At 45.1% G+C, this 19,544-nt stretch overlaps 1 long non-coding RNA gene across 1 annotated transcript in view; it reads left to right on the forward strand.

The window, feature by feature from the left end:
- Positions 1 to 19,544, forward strand: part of LOC135323334 (uncharacterized) — a 669,673-nt gene that overhangs the window by 527,829 nt on the left and 122,300 nt on the right. The window contains exon 4 of the long non-coding RNA XR_010384786.1: positions 51 to 116. This is a non-coding gene — a long non-coding RNA (uncharacterized LOC135323334). The remainder of the gene's footprint in view (positions 1 to 50; positions 117 to 19,544) is intronic.

Raw genomic sequence — 19,544 nt, forward strand, 5'->3', positions numbered from 1 at the left:
TAGGGACATGACTTAATCGGATTTTTGTTTTAAATCCACTCTGGCTTTAGGGAGAAAATGGACTGGATGAAGACGGAGAACAAAGAAGGAGCTGGGAGGCCACTGCCGACATTGAGGTGAGTGGTCCTGGTGGGGTCTTACGAAGGGGGAAAGCTGACAGGATGAATGCGTGAATTTTTAGTTCTGTAACTGGCAAGACCTTGTAACTGATTGGAATGAGACTGCAGGACAGGAGTGTTTTGAGACCCAAGGGCCAGAATGTGGAGAAATGCGACAGTCAAATGATTCTAAAGTCGATCGTGGTACTTGATTGATCAGTGAGGAAAGTAGCGAGAAAGATCTCCCCGTGATCAGCAAAGTCCAGAATTAAATCAGTGGGACCAGAAGCCACCGAGGCGGCTTCAGACTCTTCAGCCAGAAGGCAACACAGGTGCTTTAGGGACTTGATCCTGTAGCCTTCCCTAAATCAGCGGGGGGGGGGGGGGGGGGGGGACGGACCACAACGCGGTGTAAGTGCTCAGTTACTGGCGAGGCTTGTTAAGAGGTGGGATGCCCGGTGAGACGGAGAGAAGGTAATTAGGAGAGGGAAGACTGAGAAGGAAGGGCACTGTGAGGAGGCTAATTAGAACAGCGAAGGTGTCGAGTAATTATAGGCCAGAATTAGCGTGATAGCAGTGGGGCTGGAAAGAAGGGGGTCATTACAAGTCAAGTTAGAAGGGAAGAATCAACAGGGCCAGATGGCTGACTGGAAGTAGAGAGTCGTGGAGGAGCAGGCCCGGAGCCAAGAGGACATAGAACAATAGTAGGAATGGGGCTGGGAATAGGGGATAAATGGGGAGCAGGTTTTGGTGGAAAGATGAGGGGTTTGGTGTGGAGCATGTTCCACTGGAGGTCGTGGCAGCTAAAAGGAAGCGTCCATTCAGGTGGCAGCTGGAGAGAGAGGCATGGGGAGGTTGTCAGAGGATGTCCTCGAGCCACCAGCCAAGGCCAAGGGGCACCCCCAGTGAGACTCCATGTGTTTGTTCTTTGTGTTCAGCGTTGGCTGGTGCACCGTGAACTGGAGTAGGGCAGGCTCACCAAGATAAACCAGGATGAACCTATGTTATTACACTTCTGAGCAGAAAAATCAGAGGCTGGCATTTGTAATGTAGTGAATTTGGCTGTGGTGAAGGAATATTAAGGCAAGTGCCAAAGAACTCTGGATGCCGACGGGGTGGGGGTGGGGCTGGTTTATGGTACTTCTGCTCACCTGTTACTGATTGTAGCATTGATTCTTCAGTTCGGGGGGGGTTGGAAAACTATAGCCAGTGGACCCAATCTACTGTTTTGGTAAATGAAGTGTTATTACAACACAGTCCCACCTGTTCATTTACATAATCTGTGTGACTTCTTTTGTGCTGTAACAGCAGAGTTGATGAGATTAAATAGAGACACATGGGCAGCAAACCTACAGTGTCTACTTCCTGGCCCTTAGCAGAAAATACTTGTTGACCCTTCCTCTAGTTCATCAGTGTCTGCCCCGCTTTGTGGCTCAGAGTCTTGAACAACCCTACCGACCACCTCCACCACCAACACCTCGCTATCCATCTGTTCATTCTCAACCAACACATCCTTTGTTATCAACAAGCCCATTTAAAGTTCTCTGCAGGTTTGTCGGCAGCTTTAAGTGAGTAGGCCGTGGGACCCAGGCCAAAGGTCACAATAACGTGCATGTGTATGAGGTAAGAAGTAAATGTACGCATGCGCCGATAGTATGAGTCTGCATTATGAACAGTACGCATGCGCGGACAAGATATATTGAAAACAAATGCGCCACGCCGGGTCGCGCCATCTTGCTGTTTCGCTCCATGTGGGCGCCTCACGCAGTCCGTTTCGCGGCATGTCGGCTCCTCGCGCCTTTTTCCAGTTGGGCAGCTCACCTCGAATCCCTCTCCAGGCCCCTCGGCTGACAAGGTTCCATCGCCTGACAGGCGTGCATGGAGCAAGGCGCTCCCCTCCAGCATTCACCCATCCTTTCCCTGTTTGAGTGGGATTGACCCCAGTCCTTTGCCATCGTTACTCATTAAAAAATCAGCTCTTTACCCACTCAAGTTCAACATTTGAGGAAAGTAGAGGAACGTTTTTTTTTCTTGCCTCCTCTATGCATGTGGAAGGGTCTAACCCAGGAGCTGCTTAGAGAATCCAAACAGAAGGGGGAGGGAAATGTTGGAAGAATTTTAGGGAAACTAAGCCATGATTTCTAAACCCTCAGAAACCTGAGATTGACCAGAACCCTGCCGAGCTTCAGGGCATTATGGTTCAATGAACAAATAACCGTGTGGTCATTGAAGTCCGCTTGAACTGGGCACACAGCTACAGACAATACAGTGAGTCTCAGTGACTGATCCTAATGTAGTTACTTGTCATTTTCCCTGCGTGATGAGGCAGGGGGAGCCAAATCCCCAAGCCAGTGGCCAGCAGGGGAGCTTGTGGCAGCTTCTCCACCTGGAGCCATCCTCTCCATGCTTTTCCTGGGCTCGGCTCTCGTACCATCTGCTTTGGCCTCCATCCCTTCATTACTGCTTAGAGTTGCTGCTGGCCCCCATCCCGCTGCAGCATGGATGCTGGGCTTTGTTGTGGTCAGTGTTTGGATGTTCTTCCTGTAGGTTGGTCCTGTTGAACAGTTTAGCAACAGCCTTCACTGTTCAGGTACTTGGTCCTTGTATGCAATTAAAATATATTTGTTCATGGTACTGTGGTTTGTAAGGCGCTACAACTAACCCCACAAAGCCTAAAATACTTATTGCCTAGCCCTTCACAGGAGAAGTATTCTGACTTCTTCTCTGAGCCGTTCCTAGCATAAACCTGTGGAGTCGGCGTGACAGTGCCATTTTACTGATGAAGAAATAGAGGCTCAGAGAGAAACTCTCCCCCAAATGGTGCATGCCGTTGAGATGAGATCCCTGTGGAGGTCTGTCGTCCTCCAAAATGTATCTTGCCTGTACTTTTTATTATACCAGGTGAATTTGGCTAATTGTGTGGATCATACTTTACTGAAGTAATAGAGTGGATTATAAAATGATTTTTTTTCTCCCTAAGGCAAAATAAAGTGACATTTTAAAACCAAATAATGAGAACTGGTCCCTTCAGGATAATTACATACAATGGCATATTTACTTTTAAAAGTAAATCATGTTTTACGGCAATTTCTAACTTAATGAAATGATTATACCACTAGCTCAGTGGATTTTATTACCCCATGCTTTTTGCAGGACACCTGAGACTTGTAGGCAATGAACGAATTGATCGCCCACTCGCCCAGTGGGCATTTGAGGCCAGAGCCTGGATTCCCCTCAGACATAGCCCTATGTTTGCACATGGTGCTAATGACCCAGTCCTTCACTCAAGCAGGTGTTCTGTGTTGGTTGAAAATCTTCCAGTTTGATCCTGTAACTCCACGGATCTCGGTTTTTATGGTGTGTCCCAATCATATGGGAGCCCTTCAAAAGCAAAGACCTAAGCCCAAGTCCCATCCCCCCAGATTAATAAATTGCTCTTTTCCTGTATGTAGGCAGTGCGGAGAAACTCTGAGAAGAACACTTTTGCCAATGACTTGCTGTTTGAGGACACGTACCCATGGGTTATGGTCTCCCTGGCAGGAGGCAAAGTTAAAAATTCCTGACTTAAATGAGCAAAAAGGGAATTGCATATGTTATCTCGAGGGTTTTATTTCCTGCTCTGTGCAGCCATTTCTTTTTTTTTCCTCATCAGCTGGTCCACAGTCACTTGAGGATCTTCAGGAGAAAGGAAAGGCCAGAGAGTATAGGTTAGTCATGTAAATTACATGTATCAGCTGTCAGTTATCTGGGGAGGGAGAAAAGGGTGCATAGTCCAAACTCAGAAGTGAAAAATCAGATCTTTATTGTTTATTAGATACAAAGCAGCTGCTTCAGAATTAGTAGCTGTCCTTGCTAAACTGCAGATTTTGGGCTCTATCCCAGTTATACAGGATCAGAGTTTTCAGGGAGGAGGCCTGGGGAATCTATGTGTTTTAAATGCTGTGCAGGTGTTTTTTTACGTACACTAAGTTATGAGGATGGAGTGTATAAGTCATATATTTCCACTGATGTTTAAATGTTGCCATGTTGAAAGAGAGAGGGTAGGGGAAAGGGACACACAGACATGGTCAGCTGGCAGGATGGTCCATTCATGTTTACCATATGTTGTGTACACACGTTTAGTTACAGAGGAGTGTATGTGCACACACATGAATGTTTCATATGGTCAAGCACAAGTGCCCCTTAGACATGTGCCCTTGCCCTCCCTCTGCATACAACAAGCTCTTAATCTGTCTGACTCTTATGTCATTCAAGCCTCAGCTCAAATGTCACTCCTCCAGAAAGATCTATCTTGACTCTTACAGCAGATTTGCGGCAAAAGTGTCTTTAATCCTATTCCTCTTTGTATCTATGCCTTTTGCAATGCACCTTCTTTCATTAAGAAGTGGAGTCTGTTGCCCCTCTCCTTAAATTTGGGCTGGCTAAGTAAATTTACTTTGACCAATAGAATGCAACCAAAGTCCCAAAGTGTTAGTTATAAACCTCAAGGGGCCTTGCTTGCTTCTCTCATACCGTCAGAACCCTGTCCCTACCACATAAATAAGCCCAGGCTAGCCTGCGGGATGATGAGAACCACATGGCCCAGTCACCTCGTCATCTCAGCCGACAGTCAGACATGTGAGTTGAAGCTGTTCCATACCAGCCAGCTACCAGCTGGTCCCTTACCTGACTGTAAATTCATAAGTGAGCCCAAACAAGATCAATTCTACCAGGTCTAGATCCACAGAACTGCTTAGCTTACCCCTTAATGCATGAGAAATAAAAGTTTTTATTTTAAGGCACTATATTAAGAGAAATACTTGTTACTTTACTTTGAGTCACCGGATTTTGAGGAAGCTTTGTTACACTGCAGTATGTAACTAATAAAACCATTTTTTCAAAAGGCCTCACCTCGTTACATCACCATTTTGTATGTATGCTTTTTCCTTTTTATTATCTGAAATTAACTTGTTTTTTGACTTTCTCCATAAGAATGCAAATGCATTGAAATTAGAGTCTCTTTCTGTCATGTTTGCTGATGAATCTCCAGTGCTTAGAGCAGTGCCTGGCTGATAGGGGACCGCCAGCAAATAATCAGTGAATATGTTTCCTATAGGCATTCCTTACAAATTCAGCTTCGTCACCGGATTTTTCTAAGGCCTACTAGTAGAGTTTAAATGTACTCTCCGGTGGGGGGGGGGGGGGTGTCTGTAACAGGAGCTAGTTGGATGTGGTTTGTCTACTGTCTGATGGGTTGCTGGAAAACACCAGCCTGAAAGATTAAATAAGCAGCCCTGGGCGCACTAGGCCTGCCGTGATGGCTGCAGTGTGCTCACACACCTGGTGTCCCAAGTGGGTCGTGTCACATTTTGTTTTAGTTTCAAGGTCTTTCTGCTGCATTCGTGGCTGTTAAAACTTGGGAGGTTGGGGAGAGATTTTAAAGATACTAAATCTTTTAGACAGGGCTTCATATTTTCCAGGGCATTCATTGTCTGTGACACTGTTCATAGGTGATGTTATTTGCTTCCTGTGCGTTCAGAAGGAAATCCCATATGACTTGCTCTTGGCAAGAACATTCAATGCTGAATTCTGTTCTTTCCTGCCACCTGAATGTTCCTGACATTGCTTCTCTTTGGCATATCTAACCCTCACTTTCTCTTCCCAGTCTTTCTTCTTCCAAAAGTGACAGTTAGTGGTCAAGAATCATCACTCCAAAACCTTATCCGGAGCTGGCATACAAGCTCCACATTTAACCATCCATGTGACCTCAGGCCAGTCACATAGCATTCCTGTTCATCAACAGGGTAATGATAGTACCTTCCTTGCAGAACTATTGTAAGAATAAATACGTAATACATGTAAATCTCCTGGACCAGTGCCTAGGAGCATAGTAAACACTAGGTAATCATTAACTGGTGATGGAATTATTATTGGGATCCATTATCATCAAATAATTTTGGACAAAGTAGGAAAATGAATCTTGGAATCTAAAATTATTTATCAGATTCCTGTAGTAGGGTCATTAATAATTAGTAATTTTAACAATTACAATACCTATATTTGATGACTGCTTACCTTGTAGCAGAGTGGGCACTAAAATACTGTATACTCCTGTCCACTGAAGTCTTGTCATGACCCCATGAATTAGGTGGCTTGTTGGCCTTTTACAGATGAGACAGTCTAGGCTCAGATGGGCTAAGAACCTTGCCCAGGGTTGCACAGACAATAAGACAGGGTTCAAGTTCAAACCTGGGCAGGCTGACTGTATACCAACCAGTTCTACCTCTGGCTACCCACAAGAGAAACAAAATTTAGTGAGTTTGAAGTCACCTAAAATAAGAGACCACTCATACTAATGATGCTATTTCTGTACAAGGCTGGAAACTTAGCTTTGCATGTGACTTAGGAATTTGTGAAACATTTCCCCTTGTGTGCTGTTATTCACTGCAGTCCTCAAAACATTCTTGGGAGGTAAATGGCCTCCTCTCTTCCAACAAACAGGGCATCAGGGGTTGGAGAAAGGCAGTCACTTATTTTAAATTCCACAGCTATTAAGTGGCAACACTTTTCCATTATCCAGAGGCCCCAAGTCAAAGTCCTACACTCTTGTGACAGTACTGTACTGACGGGCATTGACTTACTGATTTGAAATCTCTAACTGTAAATTGCTGAGATTTTAGGCATATGCTGGAATATAATTTTGTAATATTGGACAACAGGTATTCTTTAAATGCATATGGGCTTAAAATACCACTATAAAGAGGAGATTTAAGCTACTTAGAAGGACAAAATATTTTGGGATACTTTAGAGAACTCATTGCCTATATCCAGCTAATGTTTTATAGAAATCAATTTTTTTAATCTGTTAATTTTTTAAAATCTTTAAGTCCTAGGTCAATTTCTTGGTCAGAGTCTAATTTTACATTATATAGAGCCATGTTTCCTGAAAGGCTGCTTAAAATAGGTTTTAGGCAGAAAAATTAATCAATATAACTTTGTGAAATGTGGTATTAAGCAGACTTCTTTTGGACACTTTAGAGCCTTCATTATATTAATGTGTGCTGTGAAGCTCTGGAAACAGAGCACACAGCCTCACAAGTGTGTTTGTTCATGGAACCCTCTAGCTCAGGGGTTGGCAAACTACAACCCAGGTGCCAAATCTAGCCTGTGATTTAATAACGTTTTTTCTTTTATATTTTAAATGGGTTGTTAAAAACAAAGAAGAATATGCAACAGACTGTATGTGGCTTACAAAGCCTAAAATATTTACTATCTGGCCATTCATTGGAAAAAGTTTATGAAACCAAATGCTGCCTTCAAATAACATTTTTATCATCCCTGCCACCATCTTGGTAGCTTATCTCTAAGATGGCCATCAATAATTCCATCCCCTCTTACATCTGCAGGTGAACCTCCCACCAAAAGGTGATGTCTGACCTCCCATTCCTTGGGTCTGGGCTGACCTGGGACTTCTTTGGCCAATAGAATATGGCACCGATGATGTGATGGTAGTTTTGGACCTAACCATTTCATAGCTGCAGTTTCCACCATTGTCTCTTATAATCCTGAGTCACCATGTAAAAAATTCAACTACTCTGCTGGAGATAGGTCCTAAGACAATTTGAACAGATAAGGTGACCCAGCCTAGCCTCACCTTGCAGCCATCCCCATCAGGGTACCAGGTGTTAGTGAAACCAGCCTTGACTCTACAGCCCAGCCCAGATGCCAATGGAATATCATAAATGACCATAGTTGATGCCAGGAGGAGCAGAGTAATTGGCCATTTAAGCCCTATCTGAATAGACCTGCTTGAAATAGAATAAAATAGTTGATATTTTAAGCTCCTGTTACCCAGCAGTAGATGACTGAGACGATCCTCATGCACACCCTCGTCTTTCCCATCATTGTCGTTTTGCAGACAGTCTCAGGAACTGGCATCTCCTGCAGCTCACTTCAAGAAAATCTGATTTTGAGAATGTAACTCTGTCTTTAGAATTCAGTATTTTCATTAATTTACACAGGCTATTCCACAAATGGTATAAATTAATGAGGTTTACCCTAGTAATTACTTTATCAGTTACATCATACGCAGAGGACTGTGTCAAGTGTGGTACACCTGCTAAAACAAGATAGCAGCCCAAACCTCCGAGCCGCTTAATCTCCTATCTCCAACTCTGTCTTGCAGCTTGTACCACTGTCGGGGAGTGATGATTTCAAAAAGCTAAACCTCTGCTATCTAGTTGTAGCAAAATCTCTTTAGGGAGTTATAAGATCACATCAGGAGAAAAAAGATCTGCACCGAAGCCCAGCACATAACAGATGCTCAGTGACTGTATCTTGCAGATGTTCCTTTCAGATTGAGAAGGGCATCATTCCTTCACTCCTGCATGGTTGATACTTTCTCCTTGTTGTTGACGACTCTGCTGCAGAAGTCTTGTTTAAGCGACAGGGCACCCTGATGGCTTGATTTAACCTGTCACAGTCCTGATGACAAGTCTTTAGCACCCCCACTGTCTGCAGAACATCTCACATCTTTATCTGTGCCCGTATGCCCTTTCACAGTCCAGCCCCAGCTTACCCTCCATCTGCTGCCTGAAATGTAATGTCTGTGAATTTCCCTTGTACATGGAACACACCACGTCGTCTTCTGCCTCGTGACTTTGCACGTGCTATTTCCTCTTCCCTGAATGCATGTTCCTGCTCTCCCGTGAAGTGCACGGCATTTCTGACTCTTCATTCATCTCTGGTATGTTTTCAGACCCTCCATTCCTTCCCTCCTCCAGGAGGGATTCTGTCCCAGCATTTATACATCTGTTACCATTTTAACCATTTGGTTAAAATTGCTCTTCTAGAGATTAGTTTTGCTTCTCTAAGCCTCAGTTTTTAAAATCTGTGAAATGGGAATATGATTGCCTACCTGGGGGCTTGTTGTGAGGACTAAGCAAGATGCAGTCTGTGTAGGCACCAGGGACATGCTAGGGAAAGGGCCCTCTGAAATCTTGGCTGTCTGACTTTCTGTTCACGGAGAACTGATTGCCCTCCCCCGCCTCCTCCATCACGTTCTGAGCTGCTCCCCAGCTCGCACTGTGCCTCTGTTCTTGCATCCGTAGTGCCTGTCAAGGACCAGGTACTCGGTAGGTAAGAGCTGAATGCACAGGTCTTTCTAGTCTTCTTACTTAGCCTGACTAGTTGCTGACTTTTGGTTAGAACAGCTACTCATTGGAGGGAAACATCTAAGTAGAAAGATAACACAGCTGCAGAAGTCCTCCTTTAGTTTCGGCACGTTATATACAATGTGTGGGAAACAGCATGCTAGACGTGGTCATTTGCCTGCCTCCATTGATGATGACCATACATACGGTCATTTTTGCTGTGAGCTGTGTTTTCTTGGTGGACAGCCAAGGCCAAATCCTGGCCCAGCCCCAGTTTTTCCCTCAAATGACTCAGTGCCTTCCTTGCAAGGAAGGGAACACTGAAGACATAACAAACGCATATTGCTTGCAGGTGTCAGGTGTCAGAATCTTCCTTTTGACTTATCCTTCCTCGCTGTGTCTCTTCCAGCTACCTGGTGTGTATTAAAACAACACACTGAGGTACAACTTCATTTAGATGCTCTTGCCTTCCCCGCTAATTGATTTTGGAATGCTATTTTTTTCTTAACATAATTTATTGTGAATTCAGCTGAGCGTTTATTGTAACAACCTATTTTTCATTGTCATGTGCAATGACTTGGAGTGGACAGCAGTCCCATGGTACAAGTTGGATTTGTGAGCGGAAGGCTGGTGGTTTACATCGGCTTTCTGGTCCCCTGTCATCCTTCAGAGAAGTGTGATTGGTCCAGAGTGCATCTGCAGGTATCGCCTTGTGGCTGTGGAAAAGCAGAAGGATCCTAATCCTAATCTGCTGCCCTCCCCTTTAATGGGCCGAGAACAAGAGGGGTCTCACAGGGCCAGAGCCAACCGGATTGCTCAGACTCCAGGCAGTCGACGCTTAGGTGCCTGAGATTCAGGCAAGTTCTAGGAGACAGCAGTTGCTCAACACCTGGAAACCTGGGCCAGAACCCGGTAGCGGGGAGGCCCGTTGAAGCAAGATGGCTGCTCGACAGGCCGTAGCCCTGTAGGAAGTTGAGTTTGTCTGTGGCCCCTCCAGGTGAGGCGGAAAGGCCAACATCCCAGAGAGCTTGTTGCCAAGCAACCCAGAGAAAGAACCTTGGGTCGTTCATTGGACAATCCTGCTTAACCTCCATACGCGTTTTGCTGCTGTTGCACTCCATCGTTTGCATCCATAAATCCAAAGCCAGAAAGTCAGTGAAATTTCCTTGATCCTCTAAACATGTATCACAAAAATCAGTCCCAACGGCCTATAAACAGATGAATAAAATAAGAGTTTTAATAATTTATACCTGAAAGAACACCATGAGTGAGTAGATGTAATAGGGATAGATTTAGAGGAGAGATCTTAGTCTTGGAAGCTCTCTCTCCCATTTTCTTTATTTTTTAATGTCCACAACCATTGTGGCGCCTTGCATTTCTGTGATGCTGGCACAGTGGTTTATCAGTGTGGGCAATCATGAAGGCCGCAATCGTAAAGCAGGAGGTTATTTCTGGTAGTGGAACATAGACAGCTGGAGCACATGCTCACCTCTGCCAGCCAACCAAGACGATGGCTGGCGTGGAGTGTCAGCTCTAAGCGCAGCTCCCCCAGCAGGGCGTGCTCACGCTCTGCTTCTGTTCCTGGCCCCGGCCGCTGCACCGTGCTCTGACTGGTAGTTACTCCCAGAGGAATCTTTCTTAATGACATGCCCCCTGTGGTGTGTGTTCTGCCTCTTTTCTCCCCTCTACTACTGGGTTTCCTCCCAAATAAACTTCTGGTCCTCTCTTTATTTTCTCTGCTGCTGAGGTAAACCAAACCAAGACAGGCTCAATGAAAAATTCTATCTAAGAGTCCATATGTCTTGGCGGATATCCCAGAATCTAAAGAAATTGAGTGGAGAGGTCCCATGAAAAGAAAATGTCACTAGGGTCCCAACCTTGAGAGGAAATCTGGGAAATTTTACTGGTGGCCCCGACATACCCCAGGTATACCCAGTTGTAAAGCTTGAAACCTTGTAGAATCGCCCAGTGAAGTAGCTTTGCAGACAGTTTACTTCTGGGATCTGGCTTTCAACTGTGAAATGCCCTGGATCTTTCCTGTACCCTGGAGGTGAAGGTCAAGGTGCTACCTTTCCAGCACTAAGAAGACTTACAGCTAACCCAGTACATCCCTTTCTGTCTGTCTTAATCTCTTTTTGTTTCTAAGGTACACATAGTGGTAGAAGGGAGGGCAACAAACGTCTTTTAAAGAGACCACACACCTGCTACTGGAGAACGTTAAAGAACTGTAACTTGCATTTTGATAGTTGAACCTAATGATAGAGCTAAGGAATTAAAGAAACGTAGTTTTAGGAGGAATCTTGAGAATCTTCTAGTCCAGAGACCCAGCTAATATCTTCGTATCGCTCTCAACTGCTGTTACGGTAGGCAACCAGTAAATGTTCTCTGAGTGTCTGTTTGAATTAATCAAGTGTCCTTCTGACAAGGCTGAATGCAGCTGTAATTGAGGGATGGCTCTCTTGCAGGTCGTCTTCTCCATCCTCATATGACCCCATTAGCGGTTCTTCCTTCTGCTCTCCTTTGCCTTCAATCCATCCTTCCGCTTCTTCAGGCCCTAACAAAGAAACTCAAAGCTGATTTACCCTTGAGCTACATTCCTTTTAATCTTATGTTTTTTAAGAAATGTTTTAACTAGTTTTGCAGTTAGTTTTTCAGGTAATCTGCTCATGAATTCTGGTTATCTGCTCATGATCATTTTCATTATTTCCCTCTAAACAGACCTTTCCATGTATAATTTCCCTTAAACTGCAGTTCCAAATAGTGAACAGAGGACCCTAACTGACCTAGTGGTCTGTAAAGCGATACTGAAGTGTGGAAGTTTGTTAAAATCTGGGTGGTGCTGTACCCCTCTTGGCTGCCAAGGCACCAGATACACCACTGCCTTTTCCAGCAAGCTTCTCATTAGGTTGGACCAGTTGGCAAGTTTGAGTCTTACGTGGTGGATCAGTTTGTAGAAGCAGCCAGATGATGCTCAGAGTTAAGTTGAATTACTAAAGTAGGTAGTATGGATAGTAACTTTTTTTTGGTGAAGATAAAGCTTTACTCAAATGATAGATTGGTTTTTATTTGGTGATTCCCAAAGAGGTCTCTATTCTAAAGCACAGGCCTTGTCTTAACTTGTGCCTGGTACTTCAGAGATGATTAGGGGCCAAAAATGACAATCTCAACCACATTTCACTTAATTAAGAGTGTGATTACTTTTAATTTAATAAGATGCTAAGTCTGTTAAAGGAAGTGGGATCAAAGGTTGTGGTTCTCATGACTCGTATTGAGCTCCCCAAACTTCTGGCCATCCCTGCAAAGTCCCCTGAGATCTGGCATCTGAGTGTCCCCAGGCAGCTAAACTTCAAGGTTAATGACTGAGGTGACAGATAGATCTTATGTCCCTAGGCCCCTGTTGCTCCAGTTTCCTTGGGTCAGTTTTTCTAGTGTCTGCAGTAGTTGATGGCTGTCACTCAGAATGACTCAGATTTCTCATTTATTCATCGGTCTGGATGCTATGTGATGCTTGCTATTCTTTTGCTAACATGCAAGAGAGGCTTGAAGTTAGCTCTTGGCGGAAGTTCAGGCAGAAGAGAAAGTCTGGAATTGGATGTAGGGTATGAGGAAGAGGAAGACAGCAAGAATGACGCGAGGGTTCTAGCTTGTGGTTGGTGGAACCACTCACAGGGAGAGAGAGTACTGAAGGAAGACCAAGGCAGGCCCGACACTGGTGAGTTTGATTTTGGACTTGTTGAGTTGGAGCTGTCTTTGAGAGATCCAAGAAGAAAACAACATGCATTTTTGGATGTATTAGTTCTGAATCTTAGAGGGGAGGTTACACTCAGAAAGAGAAATGTATAAATCATCTGCAGATAGGTGGGATGGATATGGTAATTTAGGGACATATTACAGAAGAATGAGGGAAATGAATTTATAGAAAAATCAGATCAGTAAGAAGGGTAGGAAGAAATTAAAGAGATTGCTCTATCACAGAAACTGAAAAAAAGAATATTTTGAAAATAAAGGACTGGTCAGTACTGATGTATGTAGCTGAGAAGCCTGGTCAGCTCCTTAAAGAATACTCTTTGTGTTTACGTAGATGCCTTTGATATGCTGAAATCATTTTAGGAGGTGAGTGAAAATTCCCAAGCTTTCACATGTGTGTATGTAAACTACTGCAGTTCCAAAATCAGCTCTAGCATCGCATCGCAAAGAGAAATTTCCTGGACATTCATACCATGGCAGCCTCATCTGAATCAGAATGGAAACTGCTGTGATGATAATCTCGGAGACAAGAGGGTCTTTGTTACTTATGAATGAATTCTGGTGAATTTAGGAGTGTAGGAACTGTGTACAAGTGTCTTTGTGAATTGAGGTTCCCTCTGGTTATATACCCAGGAGTGGGACTGTTGGAATGTCTTTTTTTGCGGCCCCTCACCTCGGTGCATCAGATCCGGCTGTGCGAGGAGCACCAGGCACCCCAGATGCCCGGGCGGACTCCGCCGGAAGTGAGAGGCACGTGTAGCAGGCCAGCTGCGCCCAGTAGGTCCCCTCAGAGAAGCTCTGCCTATGACTCGGAGCCTTCTGAATACAGAAAAGAAATGTCCAAGGGAGAGGGAAGAAAGGAAAAGAACAAAAGGGGACAGAGAAGCAAATTTTGCCTGGAGGTACGAGGCAGCAAGCTCCTGCGGGAGTCTAGAAAAAGAACCCTGCCTTGGGTTTGTCATAAAAGATTGATTCATATTTTAATTTTAAACCTCTATAGTGGCCAACTTTGAGGTTTTTAAAAAATTTTTTTTTAGTACAAGTAAGAAGTTGTCAAGTTTTTAAAGCTATTTTTCCTTTAATCTAGTTAACTGAATGTACATGCAAATTTGGTCAGCAGCTTCAGAGCGCCTCATAGGTTCGTGGAATTGCATGGCCCGGGGGCACCCTACGTTCACCCCATCTGGGGTGTGCTAATGCAGTGCTGGCTGCCCTCTCGTGCTCTCCCCGCCTATTGTTACTTCCCATGTCAAAGGAAATGGCATGTAACATTTAAATGTTGCCTCAGAAGTTGCATTAACTGGTGGTTATGGCATAACAAGCAGAGATTAAATTGTTCAATTTTTTAAAAACCCTGTGTATAGCTTTGCAAGCAGTGCCACTAAAGAGGTGCAGGATTCACGAGGGGAACGCCTTCCCCTGGGTAAACACAAAATTCCACTGACTCAGCTGGGATTAAGGAGAGAGCAGGGGCCCGGGTCTGCAAATTCCTTGCTTACCAATGCAGTTTCTAATTTTTGTTCTGTTGCCCAAAGATCGGCTCTGTCTCTGACGGGCCAGATAACTCAGAGACCGGGTCCTGGAGCTTAGAAGAAAAGAGGCAGCTTTATTACTGTGCCTGGCAAAGGGGAATCAAAGCCGGCTAGTGCCTTCAAAACTGGGAGCCCGCCTTGGGGCTGGGGCTGGGTGGTTACTTAGCCACAGCTCAAACAATACAGCATCCATAACAATCAACAGAATCATTTTCTCATCAGCAGACTTGGAGTGGCGTCAGGATGCCTCCAGGCGACCACTTCTGTAGAGGCCAGTGGCTGTCACTTTCCCATCTCTTTATCTCGGTGTTTAGCCTACTTTGTGAGGGTACAGTTCTGTGACCTCCTTGGGGACTGACTCAGAGACCAAGCATGATGATAGCTGGAATAAAGTAGAAACAGTGAGATTAATAGCTTTAGTTTTAGCAATGGGCTTGGAACTGAGTAGCAGCCGGTCAGTCAGATCAGTGGACCGTTTTCAGGGCGAGCATAAGAATAAGCAGTCTGTTAGCCCGAGTGCGGCCATTTTATTAATCCTCCTTCAGTTCTGCATTTGTTGACTTCTAGGTGCGATCCTTTCCCGTGGAAAATGGGGGCTGCACTGAGTGAGGAGACAGGACACGACTCTGAGATGTGGCTTGTCACTAACTAGCTGTGTACGGCCTGGGTCCAGGGACACACCGCTGATGAGCGGCTGAGCTGGAATTAGGTTTTGTCTGAGCTGCACTTTGCTTGTATGGAAAATGCACATAACGTGGGGGTTGGACCAGACAGGGGTCCTTAGTATTTACTGTAGCAAATTTTATTTCCCTAGGTTTTGTCTCTTCTCCTTTTAGTCCATTTCTGCTTGAAAATAAATACAGCCCCTCCAGAGTCTATGGGATGCTGATATCCATGAAACTCGATCATTTAGCTTTTTAAAAGATACTTAGATCACATCCAGCTTTGATCGTGGGCCCAGTGTCACTGGTGCCTCTGGCTCAGGGACCAGTGCCGCATTTGCGTGTGAAGCAGAGATGCCCACAGAGCAGGACAGAGTGGCTGGGTTTGCAGACTGTCACTGGCCGCTGGAGGCAGCCCTCATACTGCCTAGAGCACTGCCCCAGGCGGGGACCACTCGCTGGATGAAAGGCAGCCAGCCTGCTGCACCTCCTAAGGAGCAGAGGCTATTGTGGAGTTGGATACCTTCCAGAGACTTGGTCACGTTGAGGGGATGAAACATGGTTTCTTGAAAGAAACGGCAGTGTTAACATGAACTTCAGGGTGACGTTGGGGCTCGGCACGAGGGACAGCGCCGGCCAGAACTGGGAGGACAAAGTTGTGATCTTAGCATTTCTGACTGCCTTACAGAGGCTCCCCTCTGGACATGACCCTGTGTACTGAATTCTAAATTGATTTCTCCTCTTGCCTCACCTTCAAGATTTTACCTCTCACCATCCAGCTCCTCAGAACACATCCAGATTCCTGAGCAAACATCATCTGTGTCCTAATGGCTACAGTGGAGTCTTACATCCTCTTTGGAGGCAGGGAGACCTCATTTTGAACTCCGGCTCCGCGACTGGGCATGGGCTTTTAACCTGTTTTTCAGTTTCTTTATTTACAAGGAGGAAGAAGTGCAGAGCGTGGGGATGATGCAGGGGAAGATGCCATTTATTAAATGCTTACTTGGTGCAACAGTTTAGCATAAGCAGAGCACAGAGATTTCCATTTAATTCATTTTCTAAAAGATCTATGTAGTAGACACCATTATCTGCGTCTTACAAATGAGGAAATTTGCACTTAATTTACACAAGGTTGTGCAAGTCATGGCAGAGCTAGGATCGAGAACCAGCTCTGCTGGGTTTTAGGACCTGACTCCTGATGATTCTGTTAGGTTCCCGTGGCTGCTGTAACGAAGAACCACAAACTGGGTGGCTTACAACGAGACAAATTTGTCCTTTCTCTGTTCTGGGGGGCAGAAGTCTGAAATCAGGATGTTAGAGGGACCACGTTGCTTTTGAAAACTGTAAGGACAATCTTGTCTTGCCTCTTCCAGCTTCTGGGGCTTGCTGGCATTCCTTGGTGTCCTTGGCTCACAGATGTCGTCCCTCTAGTCTCTGATGTCCTCATCGCCTGTGTCTTCTCCTTTTATGTCTGTGTCTGATTCCCTCTCAGAAGGACACCGCCAGTCCTATTGGATTGTGGGTCTGTCCACCCTGCTCCAGCGTGGCCTCCTCTTTACTGATTACACCTGCCATAACCCTGCTTCCAAATAAGGTCCCATTCTGCGGTGCTGGAGGTTAGGACTTCAACACACCATTTTGGGGAATATAATTCAATTTATGATAGTTGTGACAGTGTTGAAATAAATACCTGAAGGTTTGTCATGAGGAAGTAATGAAGTAATACCTGTGAAGTATCCGGCCCATTTCTTATGTTTTCTTCAGCGATATTCTTGGCCAAATTAAAAAGAGGAAAAGCAAAGATGTGAACCCTTTTCTTCTACCACTGATGAACTGAAATGGAGGTATTCTGTCAGGGGGAAAGTACATAGAAGCTAGAGATGTGTGTGATTCAGTTGAAGAATTCTGCCTTGGTCAAAGAGGCATGGTCCGAGAACCAAAGGATAATTCCAAAATAATTAAAAATTTTCACCTGAGTCTCTAAATTACCAAGAAGGAGGAAAATAGTCCAGTGTGCTAGTTCTTAGAACTTCCTTTCATTTTACATCCATTTCCCTCATGCACCCAAGACCCTCTGCTCCTTTCTCTCCCAACTCCGAGATTCCCTTCACTGCAAGGCTGCCCTGATGCCTCCTGCCCCCTCCTTCCTGCCTTTCTAGTTCAGTCACTTTCTTTGTATTCTTGCCATTCTGCATCACAAATCTCCAAGGTTCAATCAGACAACAGCAGAACCCTGAGGGAAAGTTCTGGATGGCAAGGCACGGATCTGGCCAAGCTTTTTGAGTAAGCAGAGGAATGGACAATCATGCTTATTTTGTCTCCTCACTTACGATACTGAGTTATCTTGGGGTGGAGATAATGTTCAGCTTGATTCATGCATCAGCCCTGTTGAGTTTCCAGGGGGCTGGACATAGAGGCATCTATAGGGCATCAGCTGGGTGGCTGTTAGAGGGTTTAGTCCACGCGAGGCACTGTGGTAATCACCGGGGACTTGGATACTTTATACAATGACATGGCTACATATCAAGCCCAAGGTTTGAATGCACGGTGGGTTTCCAGAGAGCCCCCTGGGGGAGCCAGCCCTCAGAGCCAGCTCAGAGCGGCAGGAGATGGGAGGCAGATATTGAGGTCAGATGCACCTTTCTATCCAAGATTCACTGTTTAACTTGGAAAGATGTTCTTCAGGTTTGCATCACAGGGTCTTGGGTCAAGGTAGAGAATTCATGAATCACAAATTCAGGGATGGCATACATTTTCAAGGAATTATAAAAAAGGTAACAAGAATCAGATTCTGGAATAACTTCAACTGCCTGGAATAACCAGTCTATGCCAGGGAGATTAAATTTAAGAGGGATGAGTGTAGTTTTATGCATATCAATCCAAAGAAAACTCTAACTGCCAAGTCCAGGTAAGGTGGGGGCATCACTGAGAAGCAACCCACTGAACAGTGATGTGGGGTTTTGATTTGCTGTTGGCTCAGTAACGTCCTTTCATTGGTGTGACAGCAGCATAAGTGTAAATATCATCTGAGGCATCCTTGGTCCTCACAGAATGGATCAGCTATTTTGGGAATGTTTTGTTCAGTTCTCTTTGTGCTTTAATAGAAATATTGAAAAACTAGAGCTTGTTTACTGGACAGCAGGCTGAGTGGCAGAGACAAAACTGAATCTCTGTTGAGAGAGGCCAGCTTGGTCTGGAGAGAGAAGACCATCTGGGCAGCTACAGCTCAGAGTGTCGTCTGGCTTGGTGTGGGTCCAGAGGAAAGAACTGGGACAAACAAATGGTGGATGTTGTGATAAGATTTCAGTTTATAAGGTCACTTATCAATGTGACCCATATATCAACAAAGATTTTCCTGCCAATTCAGGTGTTGGAATTCCATTCCTCCACCTGTGGAAACATGTTCTTTCCAAATACCATCTTGTATGGTGCCAGACAATTCACTTACAAGGAGTTTATGTTCATAAAAGACTTGTCTGAAGATTTGGAATGATGAAGTGATTTAAACCACAGCATTTAAAGAAAGTTCTCAAAGTTCAGTGTTCACTCTTCCAACTTTTAACTATTCCTCAGCCACTTCCACAACTCAGGGTCCAAGACCCCACTCGGTTGCTCAGCATTTTAGTCCCTATTCCCCATCTTCTCCCCTCTCTCTTTCGTGTAGAGCTATCTCGCTGTGTCTTTTCTTGTTCTGACTCCCACCAGCTCTTGTCCACAGGGTCTCACCTTCCTCACATAAAAGGCTTGTCAAATGTCTTTAGTCCATCCAGGCTGCTGTAACAAGACTATAGACTGAATGGCTTATGAACAACAAACATTTCTCAGAGTTCGGGAAAGTTTAAGATCTAGGTGCTGGCTGGTTGAGTGCCCGGAGAGGACTAGCTTTCTGATGCACAGGAAGCCGTTCTCCCTCTGCGTGCCCACCGGGCTGGCGGGGTGAGGGCAGTCTCCGAGGTCTCTTCTAGAAGGACTCTAGTCTCATTCCTGAGGGACCCACCCATCTGTTCTGACATCCTGCCTACTTAGCGCTACATTGTGAATGGTCTCGTAATTGCTCAGTGTGGACCATAAAGCCACTTGGCAGGGCCGCCGTTAGATTGATTCGGATTATTCATCTAACAGGCATGTGTTGAACCCTCCTGTGTGCCTTTTATGGGGGTAGGAATGTGATTTATGCCAAAAGAAGACAGCTTGCATCCCTCACGGAAGTAAGAGTGTCGCTGCTAGAGACTGAATGTTTGGGTCCCCACCACATCCAGGTGTTACATCCTGACGACGTGACAGTGACAGTTTTAGAGGTGGGGCCCTTAGGCGCTGATAATGTGTTGAAGATGAAGTCCCCATGAATAGGATTAATGCTCTTATAAAAGAGAC

This window comes from Camelus dromedarius, chromosome 17, assembly GCF_036321535.1.
Source record: "Camelus dromedarius isolate mCamDro1 chromosome 17, mCamDro1.pat, whole genome shotgun sequence".
NCBI classification, from domain to species: domain Eukaryota; kingdom Metazoa; phylum Chordata; class Mammalia; order Artiodactyla; family Camelidae; genus Camelus; species Camelus dromedarius.